General features: G+C 37.2%; 1 protein-coding gene across 7 annotated transcripts in view; it reads right to left on the bottom strand.

Annotated features, from left to right (window-relative positions):
* MCTP1 (multiple C2 and transmembrane domain containing 1) overlaps window positions 1-18,679 on the bottom strand; it is a 228,381-nt gene that overhangs the window by 181,043 nt on the left and 28,659 nt on the right. Inside the window, exon 1 of one of the 7 annotated variants that reach the window (XM_021380052.1) lies at window positions 3,893-4,098. The exons of the other annotated variants lie outside the window; for them this stretch is intronic. The gene's annotated coding sequence lies outside the window, so the exon portion shown is untranslated. Of the gene's footprint in view, window positions 1-3,892; window positions 4,099-18,679 lie in introns of those variants that run through there. 7 annotated transcript variants of the gene reach the window in all.

Raw genomic sequence — 18,679 nt, 5'->3', positions numbered from 1 at the left:
GACAGACAGGTCCCAGCCCCCTCTCAGCTCAGGGAACGTAGCACAGTGCCTGGGGAAATTCAAACAAAGACAGCTCTTCTCTACCGAGAAGAGCAATTACAGCCGTAATTGCTCTTCTCCTGACCAGACAATTCACAGGTAGCTGCTGCCCAAGCGTTTCATCCCAGATTGTGTCTCAGATGCAACGATGTCCCATTGGAAAGACAGGCAGTCACGTAAAGCAGAACAGCATCTTTTGTCATTTAGCTTACAGTGAGCAATGTACTTCCAGTTCTAAAACAAGGTAAAATAAAAATGGAAAAAAATGCAAACCAACTTCCAGTCAACCAAATTTTATAAGGACAAACAATGTCAGGGACTTGGAGAAAAGCAGTGCTCTGCTGAAGCTATAGCTGAAGATGGACCTGGCATCCACAGGGACTTATTCCTACTCATGTTGCATCAGCATTGTGCAGTAGCTCCAGCTGTGCCTCATTCATCACCACTGGCCAGAAAGCTCTTCACTCCAAGTGGGCCAGCATGTGCCCACACAGCAGAGTAAGAAGAACTGATTTCCTTCCACAAGCTGACAGCTTGCCAGAAATTCCACAGATACACCCAGGTAATTAGTGCTGTCTCAAATTTAAGTGGACTCCCAGAGGAGGTGCTTCCCTTGCACTATTACTGATACACTTAATGTGACCTAACCACTTGTGAATCTCCGTGGCTCTTCCACCTGGGTTAACACACTCAATGAGTGCTGTTAAAACAAAATGGGAATTACATTGAAACTCTAGGCAATTTGCTCAACAGTCAGCTGAAATTTGTTGCAGGATTTCTCTCCGAAGTCTCATTCCCTACCCTGCCCCTTTATCCATTTTCATTTTACAGGGAAATAGAGCAAAGATGGTTTATAAGCAAAGCCTAGAATCACAAAGGAGAAAGGTTTGCTTGTAGTTCTGGAGGTAACAAATAATACTAATTCATTAATAAAATAATACTTATTCATTAATTTCTAAGTAACAAATAGTATGCAAGAATTTCTAGACCAAATTGTACTATTGGAGTATTTTTCTTTCCTGAGAAGAAAGTTACTAGCACAATACTTTATCCCACAGGAGCATGGAGCTGATTAATGGCCTTAGTCTTCAGTTAAAAGAATTTTTCCCAGACATTTACAGAAACAATCACCTATAACTGAAAGCTAATTTAAAAACATACCAAATGTATGCAGGAACATGATAAATTGATGAGAGAGCAAAATTTTACAATGTATTTCAAGTGTAAATAAAAACCCTAGAAAAAGTAGATTAAAATAAGCTTTTCATGACCCCTGATGGATGTTCCAAAATTTCACCATATTTTGTAGTTCTAGGAGGTTACTTGATGCTTGTTTCTATTCTGGTCAGCACCGCTGAGGACACCTCTGGCGAGTGGCACTCAGGTCGGGGTCCCCAGGCCAGGGACCCTCCAGTACAGCAGAGATATGACGGGGCTGATATCTGGAGCTGCCCTGCTCTGCCTGGTAGGAGCAGAGTATTTCCAAATTGTGCATAAACACCACAAACGAGCCTATCTATGCCATGCATTGATGCTGCACTGCTTATGGATGTTTTAAATTAAACCTTTCCCCTTGCCCACTCCAGTCGTTTTTGCTTTCTGTAAAGCAATCCATTATTTTCAAACGTAGAGCAGAATATGTTATACATCAGTATATAAACATGAAGTTGCTTCATGGATAAGCATGTTAAATGCCATGGATCCTGATTTAAAATAATAAAAGAGCACCAGTTAATTCCTGAAAAATTTTATGTTTAAAAAAAACTTGAAGAAATTGTAAAAGCTTATTTTTCTCTTAATCTAGTCAATAGAATAGTCACTGTGGAAATACTGACATTATCAGTTACTTACTGCAAACAAACCAAAACAACATAACTTGTAAGATAACAGAAAAAAAGTTCCTCTTAATACAAAAAAAGACTCCACAATCATGTCCTGTTATTTGCTCAGAAATCTATAGCTTTAGGATATCCACTGTCTGTCATGAGACCTTTTATGTAGACCACACACAATCCATTTACCCGAAATTGACAACATCCTTTTTTTCCCTTTTCTGAACTGAACAATGAACTCACCGATTTTCCGAAAGCAGTGATTGAATTCACTTCCAAATCCACTAGTCACATTCACAACCACCGTAAATCTAGTCAATTCAATGCGTTTGAATCAGGAGTAAGTCTGCTATTAAATTATTTCAAAAAAATTTTTAGTTTACTTTCCTTTTTCAAAAATTCCAAGAGTAGAATCTTTTTCAGAAATGAGACAACCTACTTCTTTAAGCAGAGGAAATGAGAAGCATCATGAATCAAATTATATTTTACTTTCATCTGCGCAGAATTACTCAGTTCCTAGGACAAACCAGGAGAATGAGTACTCTTCACCTATTTTGGTTTTGAGAAGATTATTTTAAGTTACACGGTCTGTCTGAGTACATTTCTGCAAGAATACATACATTTGCACTCACATCATTGCACACATCATTCTCACAGAAAGTGAATGGGGGAAACAAAAAACAGTCTCTGAAGGGTGGAAAATACACTGGAAATACACAAATCAAAGTCACGTACTCTTTCCTGTTCCAAAGAAGCTTACATTCCTAAAATCATCATTTTGTAAAGTGCAAAAATTACATTGACATTCCCTTTTTTTGCGTTTTTTTCTTTTTTCCCAGAGACTAAGTCTCATGCAGATGCAACACAAATCTAATTTTTGAAAGCTAGCATTTCTATCATCTCTAGAGAAAGAAACCTGCCATATCAAGCACAGAAATCCTCTCACTTGCCTGAAGAGTGCAGAATTACACAGCAAGTTATGTCAAACACAGCAGATGAAGGATAACTCAGCAGGGAAATAGAGACAGGTGTCAAATCCATATCAGAAGAAGAATCTGTGAACAATAAGCTGTATCCCTTTCAGAACGAGAAATGCCTGAAGATGACATATATGCCTGATTCCTCATTCCCTCAAAAGAAAATTACCTTCAGTCATTCTATTTAAAAATAAACTGTCCACATTTTCATAACATAAAACCATGCTTAAATATCTCTAATTGAATTTTCCATTATTAACAATGTTATAATAATAATAATATATATAATAATATATATTATAATTATGTTATTAACAATTATTAATTTTATATTAAAAAATGCACACACTAAATAACTCAGGTTATTCAGAAGCATTATGTGCCAAGTTTATGTTTTAAATTTTGTGAAATGTGAATTTTTTTAGAATATTTGAATTACCGTGAATTCATTTTAACAAGTGACAGTACAACTATCATTAAAACAACACTAAACAGTCACAGAGAAACTTCTTTGGTGCTTGTTGTATTCATAGCTAAAAGATCATTGTAATGAGGATAACACTAGTCTACTACGTACAAATTAAAAAAAAAATTAAAGATTCCAATTTCACAATCAAAGCTAGTTTTAATTAATCATGACCTGCCTAGATATTTTGATATATTCAGTTGTCACTGAAGGATGATGGTGTGCGTTACAGCCATAAAATCCATAGAAAAATCCACATACTGTGTAGTAGAGGACAGGTATCTAAGAGCAACTCAAGGAAAAACAGCAGCGTGATTTCAGTACTGCTCTCCTCCTCCATTCTATATGACTGTACACATTAGTCCACCTGTAAGAGACTGATACTTCCGTCCGTTTAATACTCCAAATGGAAGAAATGGTTTTCCTCACTCTGGATTACCTGTTTTGGGCATGCAGTTTCCATTAAAAGCATATAATTATTTTCAAAATAGAGTTTTAGATTATCTGCATTTTAAAACGGTGCATACACATAGTTATGCATTAGGATGCTAGACTTTATAAAGAAACTAAATTCCTACCTTATCAGGTCCAAATTGAAAAGTTCCTGCAGGCTTCACCTATCCAGAATGCTACTGTAAGAGTGAGTTGAAAATCCTTTGCTTCACAAAGATACTTGTGAAGCTGAATTAGCTTTGCGAGCTGACAACTGCTCAGTAATACTGTTCACCTCCAGCTGGTATCAACAGCTCTGTGCAAATACCACTTGACTACTGCTGTGAACTGCAGCTACTCAGAGTGAAAGTGAGACAAGACTTGATACGTGAATATGTTTCAACACTTATTCAGAGGAAATGACTCAACTATCTGCACATCTTCAAACACTCGAAACTTCTTCCTCCCCCTGCGCCCAACGCAGAAGAAGGTGTAAAACAAAGGGTGCTGTCATTTATTTATTAAACACTGGCATGAACCACATATGGAAGTTCAACTCCTGAACACTAAATCCTAGATAACTCCCGCACTTATATTTTCAATTAATAACTTAAGCGAAGAAATAGTTTGTTTTACTAAATAAACACAAGTATTTTATGAAAATGAAAGACAATACATTCCAGTATGTATTTAGTATGCATATTCTAGTATGTTAGCTCTGAAGGCATTTCAGAAATAATTTAAACAGATCCAAAAGCAATATTCAGATACTATCTGCTCTTAATCTCTTACAAATCTCAAAAAAAAAAAAGTTCTTCTTGTCCATTACAGAGATATTAAAAGCTGAAAAAGAAGGAATGAAGACAAGAAGGAATAGATAAAAACAATGTAGATTTCACTCAAGCGAATTTCAATATAACTTCAGTTGTAAGTGGATAGGTAAAAGCTTTTCATGACTGGACACGCAGAGGAACATTGAAATAACTGATTCAATTAAAAATTCAGAATTGTTCCTCAACACAGCCTTTCTACAAAGGAGAAAAAGGCTTGTTCAAATCATTTCACATCGACCACACAGTAGTCAACTTGTATGCTAGATTTGGTCAGAACATTCCACCATTTTCTTACTGTTAGCTTAGTTTATCGCTTGAAATTCCAGAACTATTTATCTTGGCATATAAAAATCACTTCTAAATTAAAATAAAACTAGACTCACTTACTCAAGGAATGAGATTGACCACAGGTTTTGATAGACGTGGATCAGATGTGATTTGCTGAAATAATAGAAATTGTAGGAAATTGAGATAATAGAAAGTTCAAGAAGTCATCATTCCTAAGGCATGAAGGAAGGTCACATATGTGACACTTGGCATATGGCACATAACTGCTCACATATATGCACTCCTGAAATCCTCATGCCAAGAGCTGATGACAACTTACATTTTGGCTTGACTATCAGTATACAGAAGCAACTTTGGAGAATAGCTTAAAGCAAAGTAAAGTATCCTGTTTTTCTGCTACAAGATCTGTTTCTCCTTTGTTGTTAAAATAAGAATTGGTGTAGCTTCTGTGGCTTCAGATATCTGCACGTGCCCTTGCCCACATAATTTAACTCCTCTATTCTCCATTTGCAACTACTGAAAGCCGAGTGCTAATTCTCCCTTAGTTTAAAGATGGTATCAAGTACTCAGATACCACTGCTAGAGGGTCCACAAAAAGAAGAGTAACATTTGTCATATCCTTGGTTGCTTCTCCAGAGAGCACTGAATTCATTTTAAAGCAGCACATATGTTGTTGTTCTCATTTAACAGCAATTTCCAAAGAATCTCACTTATTTACACAGAGGAAAATCAAACAGTAGAATACTAAAATCTACAAAAAGTATTAAGAAATTTCAAGCCGTACATTTATTCAAACTATGTCACCTACCACTGCTGCCTGCCTTCAAAGCAGTAAGTCCTATTTAATGCAAACTAAATACTAACAGACAGGTTCTAATATACAGTCAAACTCCACTTGGGAAGAGCCACGTGCAGAAGTGGCTTCAAAGATTATTAAAGAGCCATGATATGATGATAAAAGCTCATGACATACGATGATAAAAGAAAGCACTTTGTTACTCAAGACCACAAAAAACAAGTTGAAACAGCAATGCTGCTGATGGGGACCCACCCCTGTGATCCTTTGAGCTGCTGACAAAACAGGCAGCGAGAGGTCACTACATTTCCCATCTGAACTGGTGGCTACTGATGACCTCGTCCGAAGTATCTCCTTCCTGACTGATGCCTCCTGACTCTTTCCACTAGCCAAGTTGTCACCCACGACAGTCACCCATCTCCCAGCTGCACATGCCTTCTGCCAAAGACGCCGATGAGCACCAGAGTGGAAAAGTAAATGAGTATGGACCCTCCTTTGTGCTGAAATGACTGCTTGAAGAAAAAGGTTTTATACTGAATACCCTAAAAAACAGCAGTGTTAATCTCCCACAGTGGTGTGATAAAGTCTTTTTTGGTCTCATTTTTTATCATTTCTTAGTGTACCTTACTCCTTAGTTTCTGAGAGCACATGATGTACATTTACACTACGAAACATTTTGAAAAGATGCTTTTGATACTCTACAACAGAGGATGAGAAGTCTGTTATTTGAAAGGCAAAGCAGGTCTCAGTAGCTGTTTGCTATGAGAAATCAGAGAGTAGACAATAGACCCATAACACTCACTAAAGCATTTTCAAAATGTATGCTTTCTGCTGAAGCTCACATGTCAATAAGCACAGATCACTTTTTAAAGAAAATCCATAAATTTCAGCTGGATGACAATGCTTTCAAAACAATCTTAATAGTTTCTTTGTTCTCAGTCTGATATATTGAGAAATAATGGACTAACTGCAATCTGATCTATTTAACTGAATAAAGCGTGATAGCGTATACCACGCATGTCCAGCCCACATCCCACAGGCCACAGCTAGTAATGCAGCCTCTGATGATTGCAAACTTTTAACATTATTATGTGATTTTAAGAGATATTTTTCATGAGTTGGTTGTGCATAATTTGAGTGTGGACTCTGTGGGCAACAACAGAACACCATGGAGGGGAGGGAGCAGTGCCATGTTGACTCTGTCTTTTGTGCCCACCACAGACACACAGTCAAACTGAAACCTGAGTGTTTTGCACATTACATGCCGTTTTGCCACCTGGAGAGTACAAAACAGTAATTATCAATGATGTTTTAGCCTACCTACCCATGGGTGTGCCTAGGAAGACATAGGTTTTTTGTTATTAAGAATACAAACCCATGGCATTCACTGACCTGAAGCAGTGGAACATATTTCAGTTAATAATTAGGCAACAGTAGCATTATTTTTCCTCAGAAACTTAACAGCATCGTGACCAGTGACAAGTTTTTAAGTGCAGGGTACACCATTCAAAAGGAAAATACTATCCACAATAAATTTGTAACGTTTCTTCCTCATTTAGCATTTTAAGGCAGAATTAGATACTGCACCAATACTAACAACAGCTAAGGGGAAACTCCTTTTCACTTCAGGAAAAGTCAGTAGTTTTAACATTTTAAGAACATTTAATTAGAAGGATACAAGCATATCTCACTCAATATTGAACTGCCTAGCAAAGTATTTATTTCAATCCAAGAAGAACTCTGTTTAGAACATGACAGAATTTTTTCTTTATTTCATTGCATGCAGATACTGTTACTGCTCATGAATGCCTAAGCTCCTGCAGGCAAATTCAGCATCCTGTGAATGTGGAAGAGTTACTCGTGTGCAGCAGAACAGTTTTTCAGGCTTCACAACCTCAGGTATGGAGTATATTTTTCTTTGTTTGCTCTTTGGGGGCTTTAAATTCATAGCTGAGAAACAGGAGTAACCATGACCATTAATCAGTTAATCACTGATCAGTTAAGTCAGTCAGTGGTACCAAAACGATGATGCAGCTTCTATGAATAATTTGTGCCAGTTCAACTACTAATACAAAATTTTCCTATACCTTGACTAATGCCCTGAAGTGTTTTCCTTTGCCTAGTGACAGCATTTTTCATCTACATTTCTTATTACTCACTTCTAGCCACATTAATTATTCTGCAAATGCAATCAAATATGCATTCCTCAGACATCGAGTTCCCTTCTGAAACAAACTAACAAAAATAACAAAGTAACTATCAATTTTACTGACCCTGTATGCCTTTAAACTTATCCCTGTATACCACTAAGCAGTCTGTATGTACCAGCTGGAAATAAAACTGAAACCAGTTATTCTTGGCAACAATTTGTCCGGGCCTGCTTGCTGTAAGTACCTGTGTCCAAAAAGTAACCATGAGACTGCAGCTTCCAGAATGTCAAGACCAGGTTTTTCACACCTACCTGTATATTATACAAAAAAAAAAAAAGGCTGATGAGGGCAAACCAGGAAAAAAAACCTGTGAAACCTGGGGACCAGAACTCTCCTTCCAAAAGCTTCATATCAAACCCCTGCAAGAAGTGATTTGTCTAGAGATAGACAGTAGCAATTCTGTAAGAGATACCTAAGTTCATCCATGGACTGCCTAGGGAAGACACCACCTACCAAACAGACTTCTAGAATTTAGCTTTACAGGTATCCAACCTGTAAATTAGCAATTATTGTACTGTTAATTAGTATTTAAAAGCAGAAGATACAGACATTATTTAGAACAACTACAGCTGTGGAACGGATGGAAAACCTGCTGCACATTGGCACTGCCCTGTGCCAGCTGGTTAGGCAGAGAGCACAGCTTCTCTGAACCTCTGCAGCGAGCTCACTTATCTATAAAGAGTCAGTAGTCCACACAACAGTCAAGCTGACAATAAACCTTTAAAGATCAAACGTTAAAGATCAGAAAGATTTGAACTTTCAGTTGTTTTTACCAGTGTCAAGTTTTCACCAGTTGTCTGACTCTCTATGATATACAAATACCTGAAGACATCAGGACTGCCACACGCACGCAGCTTTACCTTACCCAATACTTATGATTCAGTGTGCGAGCTGGCAGCCACTTGCTCTTTACAAATCTGAAAGAGTATCTACATGCCAAATACACTGAACCCAAAACTGGCAAAGGATACCACAAGTTTTCTGCCAGATTTTTTGTTTACAGATGTGTTCTCCTCTCACCTCTTACACAGGGCTTCAACCTGAGACCAATACACTGCAAACAGAAAGATGTCTGTTTCCAAGGAGCTCCTTCAAAAGCAACTGCATTTATTTTGTTTCTACAAAATTTTAGAGGATTGTATTACTCATGTAGATAATGAAAACATTTATTCTGCCAAAGCATTTCATTTCCCACCTCTTTAAAAACTAGAAGTAAACGTGTTAATAGTATGTTCTAAATGACAACATCTAAATCTACCTGGCAGCATGCTACAAGGAGCTGACTAACGCGCTGGGTAAGGGGAGGGCAGCAGACATTCATCTTCGCATTAAAAAGGCCTTCAGTACTATCTCACATACTATCCTCATAGACAAGCTTGTGAAATACAGACCATTTAAGTAGATAGAGAGGTTGACTGAAGGTTGGCCAGGCTGCTGGGCTGAGGGTGGTGCAACATTAGCACAAGGTGCAGCTGGAGGCCCATCACTAGCAGCACACCCCAAGAGGTAATGCTGGAAGAGTGAAGAAGAAAGAGCCTGGCTCTTCTCTGTGATGCCCACGACCAGACAGGAGGCAATGGGCACAAACCAAAATACAGGAAACTCTATGTGAACACAAGAAAAAAAGTGTTTTTACTGTCAGGGTAGTCAAACACTGACAGATGTTTCTCTGAGAGGCTATGAAGACCATCCTTGGAGGCATTCAAAACCGAACTGCACAGTCCAAGCAACCAGCTCAAGGTGACCAATTTGCTCTGAGGACACTGGACTGGGTGATCCCATGAAGAGGTCCTGGACAGCCTCAGGCCCTTGGCAACGCTGCAAAAACCTCTGCATTTTGTCTGATAACAAAGAGGTAAGAGCCATTTAAGAACTCTCTAATCAGAATCACATTTTTCTGGGCCCTTCAAGTTTCTAGCTTTCACAATGTTTTTCAATGAAGTAATTACAGACACTAAATTAACTTAAGGAATCATATGATATAGGTCAATTTTCAAGAAAGAAAGAAAAAGGAAAGACAGAAAAAAGTAACAGTTGGTCTAGGAAATATGGATATTAAGAAATAACAGACGTCAATTGTCTATTTTACCTGCTCAGATATTTGTTTCCATATTCTCTTCACTACACACAGATGTTTCACATACAAATGTGTGCAATAATACAAATTGTATGCATAAAAATGTAAGAAACTACATTATTTAGCACACTGATGTCCCAAGCACATTAATCATTTAGTGATTGCTTTGATAAAATAACATGATAATGCATTTTCTTGCTCCACGTGGTATTCTAAAACTCTTCACTTCAGAACAGACTTAAGCACCAAAATGCTCACAAGTAGTTAGGATACATGTTGTTCCTTCACTCACCACCATGCTCATACTGAAAAGCACATTAATAAAGCATATATAGTGGAGGCCACACAAACCATTAGCCTCCACTGCGGATCTGCAAAATTTTATAAAGATTTTCTTTGTTTTACTTTTGGATTCCGTGATCTGTAAAATTATTCCTGCAGCAGCTCTGGTCAGCCTACCTCATTCTGCTGTAAATAGTTTTAGTACAAAGCTGACCTTAGCTCTTCAATAAAGGTGAAAAATTCTACTTTTGGACTATGTGCTGTTTGATTTAGACAGTGTTTTGTTTTAGACCTCACTCTAAAAAGTTTTGTCAACTTGGTGAATCACTTCTCTAGGATGTGGATTTGAAACATCATCAACTTGAATGCCAGATATCTTCTCTCTCTCTCAGGTTTGTTAAAGAATAGCACTTAAGGTTTCTCTCCTCTCCAATAAATCTTATCTTTCCACATCTCCAGGTAACTTCAAGTGTACGCAGTTTACAGAAAAGGAAAGAGTAAAGTAAATGCTTGCTCCTGCTGAAAAGCAAAATAAAATTTTGCTTGATTTTGAAAATATGTAGCCTATGTCAACACACATTACAGAAATGCACTCTAGTAACAGTCAACAAGTCCTAGCTTAACCAGCACCAAAGAGTACTGAAACCTCTTCTTTTTCCTCTTTTCCCAGGGAAACCAACATGAAAAAAAAAAAAAATCCTGGTGAATCATGCAAATACAAGATGCATTTAAAACTTAGATCCAGAGAAGTCTCTGACGACAGCTAATGGAGTTCTACTTATTTATTTATCTTATAAAGAATACATTTATTTATACTCAATTAGGAATTTAGTTTTATTGCACATTCATGATGGAAGATAATGTCTATAATATTTATTTCAATTCCTTTCTCCTCTCTCTCACCCCTCTCTCCTACCCTTACATAGCTCACACGCAAGCTGGAATTGATAGTTCTTTTCACATCTTCAAGCAAATAGGATAAGGTACCTTTTATAAGTTGAAATATCTGTCAGCGTTTCTAAAGAAATTACACCCTCCCTGCCCCTTCATTTTCCCTGCCCTCTGGCTTGGAAAACTTCTGATGTAAATGTACTTGATACTTTTAACCTTACCTTGATCTCTCCTTCTTTTGCTTATCTTAACATCTCACAGTTCCTCATACTATTTTCATCTATTGTAGGGAAATTACAGCTTTCTTCCCCCAATTTAAGAGCTGTTTAACATTTTGCAGTCAGATTTGACGGTCAGACCCATAGGTTTTCACTTGTTAGCACAAGTCATGGGATTTTATCCTGTATGAAGACTCAAGAAAGTCAGTTCGCCCTTACTAGAAGTAGACTGTAGAAGTCACAGCTAGCACTCAACAACACAAACTCATATAAAGTCCTCACTCATTCTTTATTAAGATTTTAAAATTAAATTAAAATTCTAGTTCTGATTCTATCACCTTTGAAATAAATCCCTCAGCTCAGCTAAGTTAAAAGAAGTAAACAAACAACTGAAGATACACAATAAAGAGCTGCTGAACTGCTCATGGAATAGGAACTCCCAGTAAAAAATAAACCCTAAAACAGGCACACATTTAGACTTTATCATTACATTTAGAAATATTGTTCCATTTACTCAAATAAGAAATTATCCTCTAAATGGAAATTCTAGGTCTATAAACAGTCTAGAATAGTATTGATTCTCCATTTTAAAACTTCTAATTTTGAAATGCATCAGCACTTTATAACCCAACTTAAACTTCCATTATCTGATGGAATTATTTTTTCACAGTATAACAAACATTATTGCTGAATGTACAGTTCTGATGTGAACTGACGTGTTACAACGGATGTTAAGTCAAAATACAAAATTGAGAGAGAAGGAAGCTCATGGAGTAGCATGACAGAGATCACTTCTGCTACAAAAGAGCCATACTGAAAGAAAGAAGCTCTAAGTTGAACTAAAATAGCTTGATTTCATGCTAAAGCAACTAAAAGTAGTTTTTCCTGAGAAGCTGTACAGACTCATGTAGATCACCTTGTAAAAAAACACCACGTTTATCAACTGAATTGCTAATAAACTTAAAAAGCTGTGTTTCCCAAAGTGACTGAACAAATGCTTGAGTACAAGTATCTCATTAAGGCAAGATGCCCCTTCGTAACCCTTGACTTTATGAGAGCTTATTTTGCCCTTTACAGTGAAACAGTCTTCCTCAATACATCAAAGACATGATCACCCTGAAAGTGCTGCAGTTAGCCTTTAGGACTTTCCCTTCTTTCCCTTTACAACAGCCACAGTAAAGAGGATGGAAGCTGTGACATGGCCACTGCAAAGGAAGGACATAAAAAAAAAGCTTTAAAAGAAGTAATACAAAATTCATAAAGATATTTCCTCCAAATCAATTTGGCAACTAATATAAACTTTTGTATTTGAGAATCTCCCTATGTCAGTGTAACTTCAAACCACAGGAGGTCATTGTAAATAATACTGTATTGTATGTGGGTAAAGGAGATTATAGTTGACACTTTTTCTCTGAATGTGGACTAAAGGAAGGGCTGTCATTTTTCCTCTTTTTCAAAGAGCTGAGACATCCACTTTCAGAAGCAGTGCTAGGCTGTCAAGTCTAAGAGCACCTCACTAACATACAGCTCCTCAGTCAGAGGAGGTGCTCATGTACGAATTTTTGGTAAATCTCTCATCAAGAAAATATAAATAATGAGATGTTAATATTAAGTACTAGTCTAGTACTATATGCTACACCAGTGTTATACAGGTAGCCTAAACGCACAACTCAGAACTGTGCATTCTGGTACTGGGCCAGGCCCTAAGTATTTTCAGAAACCTTTAAGCATTTCACAGGCTTTTGAAATCTATGTGCACTGTTTATTTACTGTTACCAAGATCCAGTATCAGAAAGCTTAATCTTTTTCATTATCACCTTTCAGTGAAGTTCTATATAGTTACTCTTGGATAGTATGAAAAACTTAAGTGCAAAAATGTAAACCCAATGCATCATAAAAAGGTATTTTTTTTGTCCCAAGTCTTATGCTTCAAGCGGGAAATGAGCATCTTCTCATGCTATGAGCTTGCATACTTTTTATTTTCCAAGATATTCTCTATGATTATCTGTAAGGCTTTTTCTTCATTTCCATAATGATTTTTTTCCAAACAATCAGAGCAGAATTTATTATAAGCTCCAGGGAAAGACTGGGCCCAAGAGGTTTCAATAATTGAACAGATTGAGCAAAGCTTTGATTTGCTAAGATAGTCATTTCCCGGGCTCGAAGCCTGAAAAAGACCTCCTGTTCTAATGAGATAAAAATGCACTTATAAGGCCTCTTCCCAAATCCGTGCTGAATTTCCAGCATTTTTGTAAATACAAATATTCAAGATAGACTGCATGAGACAGCAATAAATGAAATGCAATAAATGAAATAGCTACTTCAGTGCTTTTCAAAACAGTAATTGCATGATACAGTACTTTTATTCACTGGAGCACTGCAGACATTCCAGAAGAGACTAGAGAGTATGAACTCTCATCACCTTTTACGCTGCGTTGGAAAAGCATCATTGTGATAGGCTGCATTTTAATTTCTTCATTGTAAGTATAAAGGGCATACAATTTCTGCAAACAATCACAGAAAGAAAGATAGAAGCGGTTTCTTGCTTAAGTTCAAGCCTCATCACCACACCAATTATTTTCAAAAAGTTTTCGTATATTTTCTTAAACAGAATTGAAGATTCTATTTGGAAAGAAAACATTACTACTAGCAAAGAAGACTACAAACGAAAAGGCCAGCACAGGCAGTTTGTTTTGTGGTCAAATAGAAAGCTTACATTTACTTTGAAAAAAGGTAAGATTTTGTTTAAGAAAAAAAATCAAGCATTTTGTTCATGAACCATGGAAAACCCAAATGTTGGCAAAGAGTTCTATAAGCCCATCCCTTCTTCTATGTTTTAATCTGTTTTCTCCAGCTTTCTTTCAGATTTAGTCCTGGGAGAGAAGACTAGAATTGAAAATTACCTTCAGGAAGATATGTAATTTGGTCAATGAATAAGAGAATCATGCTTCATCTCTTGCACTATTTTTTCTTTCTTATTCTGATTTGAAGTCTAATCTATACAAAATGAGATCAGTTCTATTTAGCTTGGTACAATGGGAAATAATACGAATTATGAATAACGTGGTGTGACCAAGGGTAAGTAACTGAAGACTGTGACTAAATTAAGTACTTCATAATTGCATTTGGCATTCTCTCAAAAAATCACTTGCCCCCGCATAAAATTTGACACTGTTGAGAGATGTGAGAGAACAGCAAATTTTTAATGAAGAAAATAGAGCTGAAACTATGTAAGAAGTCACAGGGTGCTATGATTACTTAAAAACAGTGTGAGCTCTTCAGCCAAAGCCAGTCATGTGCATTCTACCTTTCATACAGAATTCAACAGAAATATGAATGTGTTTCTTAAAAACATTTTTACTGAAGTAATTAAGATATTCCTGTAAATAAATCTAATAGTAAGCATATATTGCCACTTAAGGCTCCATTAGGGTTCACTGAACCAAACTGACAGAACTGCTATTATTTATCTCTGCCTTAGCATATGAAAGTACACTTTATTACCTAGCATTTTCTACCATTTAACAACCAAGTTTTCTGTAACCTCTTTTTATTTACACAAAATGTAATTTCTGTACATGAAGTACTCCGAATACAAAACATATTTCTGTAAGTATTATGCAAACGTAAAATTTACAACATTTTTAGCTGCCTGAGGATGATGGAGAAGTAAGTTAAAGCAAGCACAGGTTGACTGCTGAGAGACCAAACTCAACTCCTTATTTCAGCTAGAGCTCATGCAAAAATCACTTATCTCAGACTGACTAGTAGCTGCTGAGATGCACAAGAGAAAAAAAATACACTAATAGTCTTGAGCTTTTATTGATTGTATCTAGGTAAACTAAAAGTGACAGTTCTTATAAGATATTCAGTTTCACAAAAAAATAAAAAAAATACTATTTGCCATCTCTTCGCGTTCTTCTTGCAGTACAGTTTTGTTCAGAAAAAAAAAAATCACAATAGTAGGGGAGCTGTACAGCAGTAATTCACTACGGAAAGACGCACGTTGAACGCTCTTTTCTCTAAGCACAAACTGTCATATCTCTCAGGATTTTGTTACTTAATCCTCACATCAGAATTATACCTCATCTATGAAAAATACCTTATAAACTTATCAATTCAAAATACCAAGATGAGTCATCTCCAATCTGTTTTGTTTTCAGGCATCAATAATGAATTCCAAACCAGTGTACATACCCTGCACACAATATATGCAAGCACTTCATAAAACAAAGGAAAATGATGTCTAAATACTTCCTAAATAATACACAATCCTAAGCATCTCAATACAGCCATTAGCGAAAGTGAAAAGAATAATCAAGGAGGAGGTAGTTTTGTCTATATTCCAAGTAACACTGAGTATTTTCTTGGATAGGAAATTTGATCTTATGCCAAGGTTGTGGCAACAGGCAAGAAAGAGAAGACTGAGGTGCTACAGACTGATGACAACAACGGCAATAAGCAGTTTTGGTCACTGCTGCCAACCCTTAATCACTTTAGTGTTACCTCCTGAAGAGGTCAAGCTATGTATCTGAATAAAAGCAAGAACACGACACAGTCCAGCTTGTCTACACCTTACAGGATGGTTTGGCATAGACCTGCAGAAGGATGGAAACTAAGAGACAGTTTCACGTCTTAGTGTGCTTCCCAGGATTCAATGGCTTTCAAGAATGAAACTCTTTCTAAAAGAAGGCCAATTCCCGTCTTGGGTCACATTCTGCAGAACAAAAAAAGTTCTGCATCTAGCACACGTGCAGAAAAGAAGTTTTACCTGTCTTAGATATATTCCATTACGGTCTCTAGGAAATTTGACAGCACAGGTAAAATCGCTGAAAAAGTATGAACTTAATGAATTTAACAGGCAAAACAGCCTTTCACATAGCCTGCTTGATACACAATCACATAATGGCTTGGGTTGGAAGGGACCTCAAAGACCAGGCTGGACGTGCCTCTGGGCAGCCTGGTCTAGCAGTTGGTGACCCTGCACTCAGCAGGGGGGTTGAAACTCAATGATCTTTGAGGTCTTTTTCAACCGAGGCCATTCTATGATTCTATGATCACCTAGTTTCAAGCCCCTTATCATGGGCAGAGTTGCCTTTGGTAGATTAAACACCAGATGTGGCTGCCCAGGGCCCCATACAACCTGGTCTTGAACGCCTCCAGGAACAGGGCATCTAAAACATCTCTGGGCAGCCTGTTCCAAAACCTCACCACCACCTCAGTGAAAAAATTATAGAATCATACATTTATGTGACCCCCAAATGGTCAGACACTGCTCAATTAGGTAATGATTTACTGGAGATCCTTCATATATGTTTATGTAACCAGAGCAGACAGTTTACCAGTACAGTATTACCAAACTGAGCAGCATCTGACCTTAGAGAAGGAATTTTGCTGCTACCTTCACAATTAGTAATGAATTGTAATATTACAATGAATTGTCCACTTCTTGAAATACAGAAGAAAATGAGCTGCAAGCTGCCAAGTATTAATAATTAACATCACAGTAGCCTTGTAAATGAAAGAGGAAGTTTTACATTCTGGGGTTTCCTCCGTTCGTTAAGGAGCTTGAGACTAAGTGAATCACATTGACTTCTGTGACGCACAGCAGCCTCTGCTATGGGAAGAAGTCTTCCAGAAAAGTTCAGTCAGCTGGAGAACCCATCAGTAATGAGAAAAAAAAGTGAGAAAGAAAGACTTTTTTATCCTCCTTGCACATGGCTTTCTCAAGTCTCACTGACTCTTATGCCTGCAAGGTTTAATACTATTACACATTGTGCTGCCATGGTATTTTTTGCTGGATGCTCAGTGATGGCACTTTGTGAACCTTAGCGACTACCTGAACTCAAGAGCAGATATCTGTTCTCAGGTTTGTTCATCTCCTCCCAAAGGTCAGGCTCACTCAGCTCTGACCAACCAGAACTTCACCCCAGCCCCAGAATGCAGTTTTTCCATATTGAAACATGCAGAATGTACTTCAAGACATTACATCTGTGACCAAAGAGCACACAGTAATACCCATCCATCCATCCAACAGTTTGAATCCAAAGCATACAAGCTCTCTTCCTCTGTGTACACTCAGCAAGTTCCTTGTACATCACATGTGTTTCGTAATGGTTATAATCTCTTATTGCATGCCAAATACTTTCTGACTTGTTAATTGCTGTACTCAAATGCAATCCAATGGCTCTTTTAGCCTGTACTTATGGTAACCATACCATGACAACCAAACTTCACTTAGTCATATTATCTCAGAAAGACAAGGGTATCCTGATTCTCATCTCACTGGTGATGGAACTTTCTCCTTCTCAAGAGGAGGGAAAAATAAAGCAGAGAATGAGAAGAGCTGGCATGTCTAAACTCTTTCCCAAGGTCGTATCAGAAATAAAGTTCACACCAATTTTCCAAAGGAGAAAACAAAGAGCAAGTGCACTGTTAGTCTCTCCTCTGCAGACTGAACATCATCTCCAAAAACCTGAAAACCCAAAGCCCTTGCATTAGATTTCAAAGTTTTCATAGAACACAAATAAAAAGGTTGGCATTGCTCCTTTATGAAATGTCTGACATGGTTTTTCATTTTATGGCACTTCAAGGAGTAACAGACAGTTGGGTGATAGCCAAGACACAGTAAGGAGATCAAATAAAAAACTAACTGCTACTGCTCACAAGTTCATGCCTTCTAGCAAATGAATGGAAACAGATCACAAGAAGTGCTGCATGCTACAAACATCCTCTAGTCATCTACCAAATACAACAGCATTTTCAGTTTCAGGATGCTACTGTCTGAAGGAAATGAGTTACTACACTGACAATCTTTCATTCTTGACTTCTTCCTAACTTTCATTAGTCACTAACATTTACCAAGGAAAGCCTGTAAATCCGCTCAGATGTTCTACCTAATGCTGATTCCTTGCCTCAGTTCATTTAATCTTTGATTTGCTTCTGTTCCACACTTTGCTTTATTTACTGAACCTATTCTAGCCTTTCAGGGTGTCACTCTTCAGTCTTAAATTTTATACAGTAAGACTGTGTTAAAGAAAAAAAATTAAGAACCCATAGCACCCATAATCACTTAGGTTGAGGAAAACATCTTGTATTTCATATTTGTAAAATGCCTATACTATACTGGACAGAAGCTTCAAAACAAAGAAAGATTATAACTTGTAATGGTTTTGTTTTAATCGTAACATCTGGCTATGAGTGCTCTTTCCTACTTCAGGCAGTAGAATTTTCGTTACATAGTTCAGAAATTTTATCATAATCTGCTACACTTTTGTAAGTAATAAGTCTTCATATACTAAATAAGTGCCAGAAACACTATTAAAAACGTACATCAGT

Source organism: Numida meleagris, chromosome Z (genome assembly GCF_002078875.1).
Source record: "Numida meleagris isolate 19003 breed g44 Domestic line chromosome Z, NumMel1.0, whole genome shotgun sequence".
Classification (NCBI taxonomy): domain Eukaryota; kingdom Metazoa; phylum Chordata; class Aves; order Galliformes; family Numididae; genus Numida; species Numida meleagris.
Note: the sequence above shows the minus strand (reverse complement) of the source record. Positions and strands in the feature narration are given on the sequence as shown.